Source organism: Gigantopelta aegis, chromosome 4 (genome assembly GCF_016097555.1).
Source record: "Gigantopelta aegis isolate Gae_Host chromosome 4, Gae_host_genome, whole genome shotgun sequence".
NCBI lineage: Eukaryota > Metazoa > Mollusca > Gastropoda > Neomphalida > Peltospiridae > Gigantopelta > Gigantopelta aegis.
In genome coordinates, this window is record NC_054702.1 from 45674459 (window position 1) to 45690804 (window position 16346).

The 16346-nt window shown below is 37.0% G+C and overlaps 1 long non-coding RNA gene across 1 annotated transcript in view; it reads right to left on the bottom strand.

Annotated features, from left to right (window-relative positions):
- LOC121370611 overlaps positions 1-16346 on the bottom strand; it is a 77111-nt gene that overhangs the window by 47221 nt on the left and 13544 nt on the right. The gene's annotated exons all lie outside the window — the stretch shown is intronic.

Consider the following 16346-nt stretch of genomic DNA (forward strand, 5'->3'; position numbering starts at 1 on the left):
TGTGCCTTTAATCTCTAAACAAACGTTAGTTAATATTATATGGCCAAAAGGGAAACAGTTTTCTGAAGTTTGTAAATAAGTGTATTAGTACTGAGACCAAAATCACGTCATTACTTTTTTTTCCTGCAAGAATGTGATTGTATCGTATCGCATTAGATACAATATATAAAGATTACACTCATAACAGCATCCAGCGCCATATCAAGGCTGCCAAAATAAACAGAACAATGAAACGCGGTTTTGGTGTGGCGCAGGAAGGGACGTAGAAAACAGAGGATACATTTGTTTATTTTATAATAGGCAGTGGTAGCGTTGCCATATGAGCGGTGCGGTTTTTTGGTACCCGGTTTTTAAACTAATTCAGTTATTACGTAAGCCAAGTATGATAATTATTACTAAAATTAAATTTTTTTTTATCTGTTGCTACAGCAGAAGTTATCCATTAGAATAGCCGTATTCTCCCATCAAACACAATAGTTTTGTCCATGCTTAATAATTTATATTTATTGTTATGTAATGTTTGTATAGTTTTTTCGTTTTATAATATGTATATATTTTAACGATTTTGTTTAACATTTGTTTTTGTATTTTGTTTTATTCTTATATGTCGTAAGGTTTACGGAAATAAAGTGAAGTGAATTGAAAAGAAAAACGACCATTATATGGTCTAGAGTTCAACTGTAACATTATCATTATCATCATCATCATCATATCATCATCATCATCATCATCATCATGATCATCATCATCATTATGATCATCATCATCATTATCATTATCATTATTATTATTTTAGAGGGATGCAGATCAAATCGGTTTCCAAACCGTACCGATTTATTTGAAATTCAGAGACACTTCCAGTTTATAATGTTTTGAATGACGAAGCAAAGATGACTACCAACATCTGAAACTAATAACCCTAACGTGAAATATTGTTTAATACTTTTGTTTGAGACCCATGCAAGTGTTCATGTTGTTCCCACTCTTTTCTGGTTTGTTTCTTCCGTTATAAATGGATATTAAAACACAATAAAAACCCACCTTACCTTAGGGGCCGTCCATAATTTTCAACATTTTCACGAGCGTACAAACCATACGCGGGTGGGAGGGGGTTAAGGGGCCAGCGTACACTTTTTTTGAAAATGAAAAATGTTGATCAACATTTTTCATTTGGGGATGTACATTTTTAGAGGGGGGGGGGGGGGGGGGTGGTCAAAAGTGTACTCTTTGTACACTTGTGAAAATGTTGAAAATAATTAGATATAAATTTAAATACAGTTTGACTCTCCTGCCTTGTAAGGTTTACTCTCAAAGACTTGTACGTCAAAATTACAAAATGTTTGACATCCAATAGCCAATGATATATAAATCAATGTGCTCCTGTGGTGTCGTTAAACAAGAACAAACTTTAAATTTTGTAGTCACTTTAAATGTATTTCTGATTTTTATTTTTTTTAAAGCCGTTTTAATCAGGTATTACATTCCTTAACTCTATATGTTCGGAATTACTTAAGAGTACATTCTATAATGTTTTGCTTCGTAAACATCCTAGAAGTCTCGATTGGTTTAAAACTGTTCTAACGGCGATGTAATTGAGTCACAGGTAATCTATTTCATTCCTGCTAGTGATGCTATCGACAACAAAATTGAGAAGCTTTATCCAGATTTCACCAGCTTTTATTTGATTCCCATAATTGCTTCGCTGGGCTTTTTTGTGCCAATGCAATTAGAAGGCAGCACCCAAGCTTTGTTCTTCTATCTTTTGAAGTCTTTGAAATTTCCTCACGGTCGATTAATTTAAAACAAAAATATTGATTCATGCTATTTTATTGGATGATTCGAGCCGTGCACAATACTGTAAATGTGAGGGTTTTTTTTAATATATTATTATTATTGGTTTCTTTCTTTTCTTTTTATAAAAATCTCTTTTGATTTAATGGCAAAACATTAGTTGAGATATATGTTCAGTTGTGTAATCGGGCTTCTATATTGTAATCTATCTGTCTGTCTGTTTGGCTGTCCGTCTGACACTATATTATAAACTCATCCATCAAATTCATCCCTGTCTCATTCTTTCATCCTTCCTTCTATCAATCCAACACTCCCTCTCTTTCTTACACATGAGCGCACGGACGAATGCATACACACATATATATATAAACCACCGCGAATTACTACCTGCATGTACTGGTACTGACTGGTGATTAAGTTCTTTAATGCAATACTACTACAGTAGCTGTTTTATTAAGGTAAGCTTTTAAGATCAACACCGCCTGGAGCCAGTAATGACGCATTACCGTAAAATATTTCCCACGCAGAAGTACACTATTTCTCCCAGTGTTTCACAAGTCAATAATTATTGTTGTAAGATCGTCTGGTTTCGTAAGGGAATATTTTTATAATTTACTTTCTAAACAAAACGACGTGTTCTAAGTAGCGCCCGGGGATGAATGCATTTAAACGATAACGTCACAGATTTTGGCGTTTATTCATTGATAATCGCTTTGGTGATTATCTTTTCTTTGTGAACATTTGAGGTATTTAAAATTCACAAGATGTGTTTAGTTCAAATTCTCACGATTCCTTTACTCTATGCCAGTGTAATTTAAAGAAATAATTATAATATTATGTAATGATAATATTTGTTTAAATATTACTGTATAACAGAATAAACCATCTAATAATTGGCAATGAAAAAAAAGAAAAAAGAATCCAGTCACAAACACACACACACACACACACACACACACACACACACACACACACACACACACACACACACACACACACACACACACACACCAACAAATTTTCTTTCTGCCAAATTAACATTTCATTTATGTAAAGAAAAAAAATCTTGAACCATAATTACATGTACATAACTAAAAGAAATATTTATGTGTACAAATAAATACATTTTGTTTTTATTATTTCAATAAGAACCATCTTAATGAAAATACCGACGATTTTATTTCCTGGCAATGCCCAACAATCATCTTTCATAAATTTTTGGTTGCAATTTTAGGTAGTTAATATTCATTTTTATTTATTATTACCCATAATACAAATGTATCAGAGGGACATCCGAGTAACCCTGAGACATTCTTGTTTCTTTGTTCAACGACACCACTAGAGGACATTGATTTATTGACCATCGGCTATTGGATGTCAAACATTTGGTAATTCAGATATAGTCTTAGAGAGGAAACCCGCTAAAAAAAATTCATTAATAGCAAGGGATCTTTTATATGCACCACCCCACAGACATGATAGCACATACCACGGCCTTTGATACCAGTCGTGGTGCACTGGTTGGAAGGAGAGATAGTCCAATGGGTCCACCGACGGGGATCGACCCCAGACCCACCGCGCATAAAGCGAGCGCTTTACCACTGGACTACGTCCCGCCCCTCCCTCAGACAATTAATAAACGTACACGAACGCTCTAGGTTTGTTTTCAGAGTTGTTCCCCATCCATCCACTGTATATTATGTCGGTGACGTTTTGCACCTTCGGGTGGAATTTGAAACATTACCAGTCTATTGGGACTAAAGCTACTTCACCGGTCTTAGTGTACCTAAACAATTGCGCAACGGCTGTTATTTTGGTTTCAGACTCTGACTGAATACCGTACGAAAATCGCTTTTACAAAGACTAATGCGAGGTGTAAACCTACAAATCACACACAGCTGTCAGCAGGGGCGCATAATTCGCAAAGAATTCACTTGAGCACTCGAGTCAATGTTTGACCAGTACTCAGGGTTAGAAACTTGGCTTTCAATTACTTTAAAGCTTTAATAGTGACCAGATTTGTTCAAAACTGATAATCTTTAACGATAATTAGTAAGGCTTTGGGACACCCAGAGATTGACCACTTGTCTGGAACCGAACAAATATGATATATCTACGTCGATTAAATGGCTAAGTCCCGTCCACACAATAAACATGGTGTTCTAACTGTTCTTAGCGGAAATCAATGAACTTTCGTAACACATAGAAATACAAAAAAAACAATCAAACACTGGAATTATATTTCACGGAAATTGAGTCTGCAAAGAAAAGAAAGTTCGAACCTAATGGACTGAACGGTCTCTTGTTCGTGACAGGTTAAGAGTTACTCGTTAAGTAAGAGGTAAAGCTTACGTAAGAAGGCGTAGCACTGAAAAGAACAGGTGTGTTAAACACAATAATAGTGCACGACAAACATGGCCGCAATTTGTCCACGGTAATAAACGACATTAAGTCGGTAAATAGCGTAAGCTAAATTGTAGGTAAACATTCGCGATTGACTGTTAATTCGGCTGACATTGAACTTTTGTCATAATGGTAGAACAAATAAAACAACCATGCACATGTAATGAAATAGTATCCGTCCTTTCATTGGATAAAATTGCTTATGTTCTACCAATTTATTCTCAGCCTTTTTTTTTTTGTCTCACGACTCACTAAAATACAGTTTAAAATTTTAAGGAACACCAAATGATGTTATAAATTTATATTTAAACGAATCGTGCACATTGCTTTTCATCGTAATTTACCGTTGGAAACAGTTTTTCAATTTCACAAATGGGACGGAAACAGTAAAACAAAGAAAATAACGTATACTCTTTGACAATAACCAAATGGATACTTGTGCGATCAAAAGTAAAGTTTGTTTTATTTAACGACGCGCTAGAGCACATTGATTTTTTATCTTATCATCGGCTATTGGACGTCAAACATATGGTCATTCTGACACTGTTTTTAGAGGAAACCCGCTGTCGCCACATAGGCTACTCTTTTTACGACAGGCAGCAAGGGATCTTTTATTTGCGCTTCCCACAGGCAGGATAGCACAAACCATGGCCTTTGTTGAACCAGTTATGGATCACTGGTCGGTGCAAGTGGTTTACACCTACCCATTGAGCCTTGCGGAGCACTCACTCAGGGTTTGGAGTCGGTATCTCGATTAAAAATCCCATGCCTCGACTGGGATCCGAACCCAGTACCTACCAGCCTGTAGACCGATGGCCTGCCACGACGCCACCGAGGCCGGTTTGTGCGATCATGTCTACATGTAAGGGCAACTCTAGAGCTACATTTCTTCTCCATTAGAAGCAAGTGATTGTTGAATATGCACCTTCCTACAAAGACGACATCATATACCACGGTTTTTGATATACCAGTTGTGGAACACTGATTGTGACGGGGAGAAAAACGTAAGAAATGTCAGAATATTTAAAATCTTTAATAGAAAAAAATGACAAAGTAGCAAAATCTACTTTAATTACATGGCTCGACGGTCGTGTTCTATGGACGCCAGGCACCGAATGAGACTTCGGTACGACGTACCCAGGCATTCCTACTTCGTAAACCCCCAGGACAAACAGCCATCTTACCAGGAGAATTCATTGAACTTACCATACCTTTAAAAATGTCTACCACTACTTTTATTGACTGCAAACAAAATTAAGAGAATAAACTGAAGATTAATTACATTATTTGAAAATAAACGTAATGGCGATGTAATGTCCCGTGAAGATTAATCTGCAAGTGAGTGATGAAGTTTAAAAAAACCCACAGCCATTCTTACTCATTATTGGATGAACGGCTCAAGGCGGTATCCAATGAACAGACTTGAAGATCGATAAGATCACATTTAAATACACGCACTTAGTCCATGTGATGTGAAAATCTGATAATTCAGAGAGGGGATTTATTCTTAAACCGCTATCTATTAGACATATCTCTCTATTGAATGCCATCTCATCCGATGTCTCTTGCCATTGTCTGTTGAATACATTACAGGTGATAGGAGTTTCCCAACCGCTGTCTATTCCAAGTTTTTTTTCTTATTTATACATTATTATAATAACCAGCGTAAGAAACTACACACAAGAATTAACCGCATTCCTGTCTCATCAAATTGGAAAATTGCTGTATCCTCATTAAGTGTATTTCACGATTGAGAATATAATGCTGTCAAAACATTTTAACAATCATGTAAGAAAATACTGTTTGTTTTGTTTAACAACACCACTAGAGCACATTGATTTATTAATCATCGGCTATTGGAAGGAAGAAGGAAGGTCATGTTTTATTTAACGACGCACTCAACACATTTTATTTACGGGTATATGACGTCGGACTACACAGATATTGAGAGAGGAAACCCGCTGTCGCCACTTCATGGGCTACTCGTTTCGATTAGCAACAAGGGATATTTTATATGCACCATCCCCATACTTTTAAAGTGACTACAAAATTTAAAGTTTGTTCTTGTTTGTCTTAGAGAGGAAACCTGCTAAATTTTTCCTTCGTAGCTAGAGATCTTGTATATGCACCATCCCACAGACAGGATAGCACATACCACGGCATTTGATATGCCAGCGTGGTGCACTGGCTGGAACGAGAAATAGCCCAATGGGCCCCCCGACGGGGATCGATCCGAGTGAACAGACTTGTGAATGTAAATGTGAAGGAATGGATTATTAGGGAATGTTCAAACACGCTGTCCTGAGCACACACCTCAGCTATCTGGGCTGTCTGTCCAGGACAGTGGGCTAGTTGTTAGTTGGTTAGTGGTTAGTGAGAGAGAAGAGGGTGTAGTGGTCTTACACCTACCCACTGAGCCATTAAGAACTCGCTCTGGGTTGGAGCCGGTACCGGGCTGCGAACCCTGTACATACCAGCCTGTAGTCCGTTGACTTAACCACAACACCACCGAGGCTGGTTGAGTAAACAGGTTAACCTGTATTAAGAAGCCACCTGTCTGAATAGTTCACTTTTATAACCTCGCGACTGCTTAACATAGTTTTATCTATGATTTTTATTACTAGACCGTTTTCAAATTCTGGACCTGTCCTGGACGCCTGGACCTTTGAAGACGATACTTTATATATTACCAGCGTTCTAATTCGTATTTGATATGCGGCGGTTTTTCATTTTATGTTTATACCTCGAAACCCAAGCTGCCTTTTCATTTGTTATTGCCGGAAAAGATCAAAGCATCTTGACAGTTTATTTATTTTGTGACGAGATTTTCTAAGCTTTATCTCGTTTAAGTCTGCCGCATATTGTCTGGTATCTATAGAGCAGGATACCTTTAAAAGCCTAGATAGATGAGATCACAAATCTGAGTATGCCCTTTGTTCACAATGGTAAATTATAAAATCAGGAAGAATGAGAAAGAAAATCGCCTAGAATTTTAAATTAATGTAGCCACCGATAAGATCGGTAATAGGTACACTGCGGTAACGTGATACTCTGAAATGTAGGTGTTTCAAATGGCCTATTATTGAGTTCACGCTTTTTCAAGGCGAACCTGTAAGGGGTAATGGGCTATGTGCTGATAAAAATTAATGTTTCGTGGTTATAATCATATTCAAATACGCACTTTTGTTTGAAACTCAATAGCCGATGTGTAATGGGGTTTTTTTTTCTGCTGAGGTTACCTTAAACATTCATTCATGAAATTGTGTCGTGGTCTTAAGCCATACATAGTTTATTGCAATAGGGCTACTGGCCTTTGTGCATTCATAATATGTATAGAACGAAAATAAAATAAAATACGGTGGTATATGACCACACATACAAAGATTACCAGTCATAAAATATATACATATACAGCGCCCCCAAAAGACTTCTGTTACATGAACAATTAATTAAAGATATACGTATACAACGTCGTGTTACGGAGAAGCTTTAAATGTATAATATATTATTCTTTAGTTGAAATGCTTTATTATCGTTACATAAATCAATGAATATGAACATACTAGGGTATTTTCTGAAATATTGTGGAATATATTTTTTTCGTATGCTATCATACAATGGACAGACAAGTACAAAATGATATCCATCCTCTATGTCATTACATATATGACACGTTCTGTCTTCTAACAAAATAGGGTTAGGCTTGTTCCATCTTCCTGTTTCAACCAATAATCTATGTGATGCTACACAAAGTCTGGTCAATGCATATCCAAATTTCTCAACATAAACATAATCCAAATATTGCTTATAACAAAATAATATAAGATATGGATATGCAGTCTGTGGATGAATTCGGCATTTGCATGTAACCTCCTAATATCCGTTTGTGTCAAAAGGTAACCGATGAATTGGCAGCAGCATCTAATTATATACTAAAACTCATATAGAACATATCATTAATTTTAAAACCCATATCAACTTTCATAAAGAAAATTACAAAAAATGTTGTGTAAAAATAAAAACCTTTCTTAAAGGGACATTCCTGAGTTTACTGCAATTTTTAAGATGTTATCGACTAACAGAGACTTTTTGACGACTGTAATTACATATCAGATATATTCTTCTACATAAAATGTTAGTGGCTATATATTAAACGTGTTTCTGGTCGTTCTAATATTTGTACTAGGTTAAATTTCATTTTATTTCCTAAAACAGATTTTTTTCGTACGTACGAAATTATTTGAAGACAAAATCCAGTTTGGGCTTCTTACAAATATTAAGACGACCAGAAACACATTGAATATACAGACGCTGATATTCTGAACAAGAAAATATATTTAATATGTAAATTTAATCGTAGAAATATGTTATTAGTCGGAAATATCTTACAATGCAGCAAACTCGGGAATGTCCCTTTAACAAATCATCATCAAATTATATACATCTATTAAATCTCATTTTTAATACAGGGGTGAAGACAGAATGTTGGAACAGTCAAGGTATGTAGGCTCACCCGTATTGTTAATGAAGTAATCGACAACTGAAAATCTCAGATACTAAGGTAGAACTGCGTGTGCTTTGTCTTGGTTGTTGCTGTCAAAGCTGTATACACAAAAATAATAGTTAATCTATGCAATTTGATGGTAATTTGTAAGAAACGTTTCGATTTACACTTAAATTGTTTTTTTTGTTTTTTTTCTTTTTCTTTATATTTGAGTTGGTTTAAAACGTAATATATATTTTATATGAATTTTAGCCTCTTTTTTTTTTTTCATTACAGCGTATATGCCAGTTGCCAGTTCCCTTTTTGCCCCTGCGTGTGCTGTAACCTCACCGTGGTGCAGGGGTGTAACATTATCTTTGAGAATGGCCAATACAGCACAAAATTGAAGTTTTGAGTAAAATTCAGTATCCGTAAAATTCTGTGATATTTGTGTTTTTGCACAGTTCTTTACACTGTTTTTGTTTAAGTCTTGAATTTTTATATTGATGTTGATCATCACTTTATTTATTTGCATTACCATAGTCTGACACCCAATAGCCGATGTATTTTTCGTGCTGGGGTGTCGTTAAACATTCATTCATTCAGTTCCCTTTTGACACAAACGGACTATACACGGAAATTCCATTTGTTTGTTTTGTTCAAAAGCACCACTATAGCACATCGATTAATTTAGTCAGGGGACCAGATACAATAAAAACAAGAAAGAAAGAAAGAAATGTTTTATTTAACGACGCACTCAACACATTTTATTTTCGGTTATATGGCGTCAGACATATGGTTAAGGACCGCACAGATTTTGAGAGGAAACCCTCTGTCGCCACTACATGCGCTACTATTTCCGATTAGCAGCAAGGGATCTTTTATTTGCGCTTCCCACAGGCAGGATAGCACAAACCATGGCCTTTGCTGAACCAGTTATGGATCACTGGTCGGTGCAAGTGGTTTACACCTACCCGCTGAGCCTTGCGGAACACTCACTCAGGGTTTGGAGTCGGTATCTGGATTAAAAATCCCATGCCTCGACTGGGATCCGAACCCAGTACCTACCAGCCTGTATACCGATGACCTAACCACGACGCCACCGAGGCCGGTCAATAAAAACAAGTGCACGGAAACATATACTTTTGTGTGATGTATTTTCGGAACAGAAAACAAAAAGTTTGTTTTGTTTTACGACACCACTAGAGCACATTGATTAATTAATCATCGGCTATTGGATGTCAAACATTGGTAATTCTGACTCGTAGTCATCAGAGGAAACCTGCTACATCTTTTTTAATGCAGCAAGGGATCTTTTATATGCACCATCCCACAATACATGATAGTACATACCACGGCCTTTGATATACCAGTCGTGGCGCACTGGCTGGAACGAGAAATAACTCAATTGACCACCGATCAGGATCGATCCTAGACCGGCCGAGCATCAAACGAACGCTTTACCACTGGGGTACGTCTCTAGTTTATGAAAAGTAACTATACCGACGTCAGCTCTCTTGCATTTAGATGCTACAGATCAAATTGTGACTCCACCCTCAGGTTCATTTCAGTACAATTTCAGTATGACTGGATTTAATATAAATTTTGACCTAAAACAAATAGGATCACAAATACTTTTGATACCACATTTTCTATAAAAAAAATAATTAATTAATTAAGAAATTAATTTGGTAAAATCTATATGCACCATCCCACAGACAGGAAAGGCCGTGGTATGTGTTATGTGCTATCCTGTTTGTGGGATGGTGCATATGAAAGATCCCTTGCTACTAATGGAAAAATGTAGCGGGGTTTCCTCTCTAAGACTATATGTCGAAATTACCAAATGTTTGACATCCATAGCTAATGATTAATACATCAACGTGCTCTAGTGTTGTCGTTAAACAAAACAAACTCAAACTTCAGAAGCACTATATTAGCAAATTCACAGCGAATCAAGTGAACGCTTTCCAACTGTGCTACGTCCCGTCCCCGTTACTCTTGGATCTGAATGGCTGAATAGTGAATTTAAACGCCCTTCCATGCACACACACACGCACACACACACACACACACAAAAAGAAAAAAAATAGAAGAAAAAAATGCCTTGCGAATTATATTATAGATAGTACTGCAAGCAAAATGTATCTATTAAATGCCTATACGGTCTCACTACACAGATCACTATAGTTCCTAATTGTGACACAAGTTATGGTTCACATAGTCACTTCTAGGAAATGGTGAAGAATTAAAACAATATGTATGTTTAATGGTAAGCCTTCTGGCTGTATTTTGCCCATGTTATTTTGTATTATTGTGCATCGACCTTTTGGGACATGGGTAGGCCTATATAGCGCAAGTGACAGCCGGAGTGAATCGGTTAATGAACCACCTGTTCGGATCGGTACTACAGCCAGATGCGGTTGTATAGCAAAATACTGAGACGGAAATGTTCACAATTTTGGAGTGAATATAAATGCTTATATAATGTATGTTCGCAATGGTGTATGTTGTTAGTACCAACGAGAACCCGTTCTATGGGCAATCTTCGCTTGAAGTTGGGCAGTTTAACATGGGTTTTAATGGCAGATGACATCTGTGTAGTGAGACCTAAGAAATTAATTTGGTAAAATCTATATGCACTATCCCACAGACAGGAAAGGCCGTGGTATGTGCTTTGTGCTATCCTGTTTGTGGGATGGTGCATATGAAAGATCCCTTGCTACTAATGGAAAAATGTAGCGGGGTTTCCTCTCTAAGACTATATGTCGAAATTACCAAATGTTTGACATCCATAGCTGATGATTAATACATCAATGTGCTCTAGTGTTGTCGTTAAACAAAACAAACTCAAACTTCAGAAGCACTATATTAGCAAATTCACAGCGAATCAAGTGAACGCTTTCCCGTCCCCGTTACTAAGGATCTGAATGGCTGAATAGTGAATTTAAACGCCCCCCCCCCCCCCACCCCCACCCCCGTCACTGAACACAGCAGGGCGGGACGTAGCTTAGTGTACAGCGTTCGTGTACATTGGGCTATTTCTCGCTCCAGCCAGTGCATCACGTGTTTAGTATTGTTTCTCTCTTGAATATAATTATCAGTTAAACGTATTCGCACACTTTAATAAAATAATATGGTAGTACTGGCGTACTGATTGCACCAAACATCTCCAAAAGCTAGTGATAAAAGTAAATTGTTGATATGGCAGTCAGTTAAAAATATTCTGACATTCCAGCATATTATCATATTATAATTACAAACTTTCCGAATTTATACGATTTACTGTATTCTGATTGGCTGACGTCACTAAAAAAACCAAGCGTTATCCTTCCATAAACCTCATAAAAATACGTCATCACGGAAGACCAAGATCGATTGGAACTATTTTTAGCTGGATGGGCGAGACGCCCAATGACCCAGTTCGGTGATCGTTTTAAAAATAGAACAAGGAAGTGACCTGTTTTCTCGATTAAAAACACATAAGGGAAACTGGATGAGATATTCATGTTATATAAAAAAAAAAATTACAATATATTTTTTATTTGTTTTTATTCTGTTAAAAACAACCCCCAAAACATCCAATAGTATGTATACATGTATTCCTACGCTTATTTACAGAACATGGCTGATGGTAAGAACGAAAGAAATTATTTTTGAGTGTTTTAAGGTACACTTCTTGTACTGTTTGTAATTATAAGAATTGTTTCTCATTTTTTTGGAATTTATCGATGTATAAAAGTCACAAATGTAGTATAAAATCGCGTAGCTACGCGATTTTATACCATTTGTGACTTTTATAAATCGATAAATTCCTAAAAAAATGAGAAACAATTCTTATATAGTGGTTTCAAAATACAATTTCTTTGCTTCTAAATGTTTGAACCAGTAGGCCTATTGTTTTTAACCATATATAAAGGTAATATTTCATGTTCTGTTAAAACTACTACATCTGTTGTGAATCGTTTAACATTTGGGGACGGGGCATAACCCACTGGTAAAACGCTCGCCTGATGCGCGCCGGTCTAGGATCGATCCCCGTCAAAGGGCCCATTAGTCTATTTCTTGTTCTTTGAACCCGATACATCTTCCATTAGTAGTAAGGGATCTTTTATGTGCACCATCCCACAGACAGGATAGCACATACCACGGCCATTGCTATACGGGTCATTCTACAGAAAGCGTCACTTTTCAAAATACAAATTCAAGATAAAACAATTAAAAGATATGCATTTTCATTATTAACTTTTGGAAACTAGATGAACAAAGAAACATAAAATTATATCTGGCTACGCAGAACTGTAATCGGCCTGCACGTGCAGACACGTGTTACTCTATGAACAAGGTCATTGTGTCATTGGTGTTACCGGACAAGTGGGATAGTTCAGCAGTGTGATCCAATTGGTTTATAGTGATCAAGAGCACATGAATGTGTTATCTGAGTGTCCTTAATAACATACATGGAATAACTTTAGAATTAAAAACTATCCAAGGGTGTGATTGTGCAATTCCACACGGATATTCTGTATGTGACTTAAATCATACACTGTCGCAGTTTTAATTGTTTAAAAATATGGAGTCCTTCAAAATAAATTTCATCAAAGTCACAAAGGAAATAAACAATTTCAATTTAAAAAATAAAGTTTCTTGAGAAATAACAGCTACAATATTCATGCGTAACACCAATGACAAAAAAGTAACACCAATGACAATGTGTAATACCAATGACATGTGACAAGATGGCGGATGGGAGGACAGAAAATCCGGTGCTGCAAAAAATGTCAGTTTTTTTAAGATATATACAGGTATAGAATGACTAATAAGCTCTCTGGAGATATACTGGCAATGACGCGGTATCTTGGTAGTTGTTTAATATGACAAAAGGTGGTAAAACAGCTAAACAACCCTCAAAACGACGATCTTCTGGAATACCAAAAATGGCGTCCGCCAACGTAAACAAAGACCCCACCCAACAAAAGTCTGTGAACTCAAACCCTACACTGGTAGCACAAGTACCCCAGGTTTCTTACGTCTATAATCCACAAATGCCAATGTCATTTCCACCAGGCTCTATGAATACAAGCGCCACACCTGTCCCTCACGCTGGTACAACCAACAGTTTAATGTACATACCACAAGTACAAAATCTGCCGACAACATCGTCAGCGCAAACTGGTACTACACAACAAACACTGACAACTCCTACTCCTTGGATCGTAAGTCTCTATGAACAGATCGCTCAGCTTACCTCCACCACTTCTGAAATCTACAAACGAACTGAACGTCTAGAAACAATAGAGACCAAGATATGCACGATAGAAAGCTCACTTATGAATCTACGTAGCAGTGTCGACGCCGCCAATGAGAGAATAACTAAGGTAGAACAGAGTTGCCAGTTCATGAGCAGATGAGCAGATAGATTTGAGGAGATCAGAAGTGAAAATAACCAGCTAAGACAATCTGTAAATGACTTAAAAGAAACTGTGAAAATAGCCAACGACGATATATTTCACTTATCCAAAACTGCATACCAAACCCAAGATGAAAACCAGAGATTGTATGACGATATTTTGTACTTACAAACTCGATCAATGCGCTTTAACCTTCTTTTCTCTGGACTTCCTGACCAAGGACAAAACGAAAATACAGAAGAGGTGGTAAAAACATTTATTAAAACGGAACTAGAAATCACTGAGGACACCCAAATCCAAGTAACTCATAGACTTGGTCCATACAGGCAATCCCAACCAAGACCAAGAACAATAGTGGCCCATTTCCAGCAGTTAAAAGATAAAGACAAAATTAAAATGGCTGCAAAAAAACTTGCTGGAAAGCCTTTCGGCATCAACGACCAGTTCCCCCGGGAAATAGCCGAGAGAAGGAAGGAGCTATACCCTGTGTATAGAGAGGCCAGAAGGAAGAACCAGAAAGCATTCCTCAAAGTGGACAGACTGTTTATTGATGGCAAAGAATACCTACCTGAAAGCCGCACATCTGAATATCACACCCCAACAAGACGCCAAGATATGGACGCCCACAGCAGTAGCAGAGCCCCACCCAGAAAGAGGAATAGAGTACAAACTCCCACCCCTGCCCCTGACTTTGCGGACAGAAATCCATTTGGTACATTAGCCACTGCATCTTCTAGCTAGGACTGTCATGGAGGCACCAACTGTGTACAGCATAAAGTAACTCTTCCCTATACATCACAACATACCTGGCTAAATAACACTCCAAATGTTTTTTGTGTGGCTCAGAGACAACTTCAACATGTCATATCTATTTGTAATGCAAATGAATATGCTAAGACAAATGAGGTACCTGAACTAAATCAAAACTATGCTGCGAAAAAAGATGATCTGAATCCCAATGGTTTGTATCATGTAAATAGCCAAATACCACATATCCCTTATTGTACCACAAGTGATCAAATTGTGACTTATAATGTATCTAAATCCACTGATATGTATGACATAAGCAGCCAAATATCAAATGTGATGCCCTTTTACAATACAAGTGACTATTCTGTGACAAATAATGTACCCACAGGTAAATCCACAGAAACAACCTATGTATCTAAACCCATTCACATGTATGATGAAAATAGCCAAATACCACATGTGACCCCCTATTGTACTAGGAATGAACATACTGTTACCCATGATGTATTTAAACCCATTCATATGTATGATGTAAATAGCAAAACACCACATGTGACCCCCTATTGTACTACGAATGAACATACTGTGACCTATGATGCATCTAAACCCATTCATATGTATTATGTAAATAGCCTAATTCCACATGTGACCCCCCATTGTACTACAGGTGAACATATGACTTATGATGTATCTAAACCCATTCATATGTATGATGTAAACAACCAAATATCAAATGTGACCCCCCATTGTACTACAAGTGAACATATTGTGACCTATGATGTACCTAAAACCATTGATATGTATGATGTAAATAGCCAAATACCACATGTGACCCCCCATTGTACTACAAGTGAACATATTGTGACCTATGATGTACCTAAAACCATTGATATGTATGATGTAAATAGCCAAATACCACATGTGACCCCCCATTGTACTACAAGTGAACATATTGTGACCTATGATGTACCTAAAACCATTGATATGTATGATGTAAATAGCCAAATACCACATGTGACCCCCCATTGTACTACAAGTGAACATATTGTGACCTATGATGTACCTAAAACCATTGATATGTATGATGTAAATAGCCAAATACCACATGTGACCCCCCATTGTACTACAAGTAAACATATTGTGACCTATGATGTATTTAAACCCATTCATATGTATGATGTAAATAGCCAAATACCAGATGTGACCCCCCATTGTACTACACATGAACATACTGTGACCTATGATGCATCTAAACCCATTCATATGTATGATGTAAATAGCCTAATTCCACATGTGACCTCCCATTGTACTACAGATGAATATATGACTTATGATGTATCTAAACCCATTGATATGTATGATGTAAATAGCCAAATACCACATGTGACCCCCCATTGTACTACAAGTGAACATATTGTGACCTATGATGTACCTAAAACCATTGATATGTATGATGTAAATAGCCAAATACCACATGTGACCCCCCATTGTACTACGAGTGAACATAT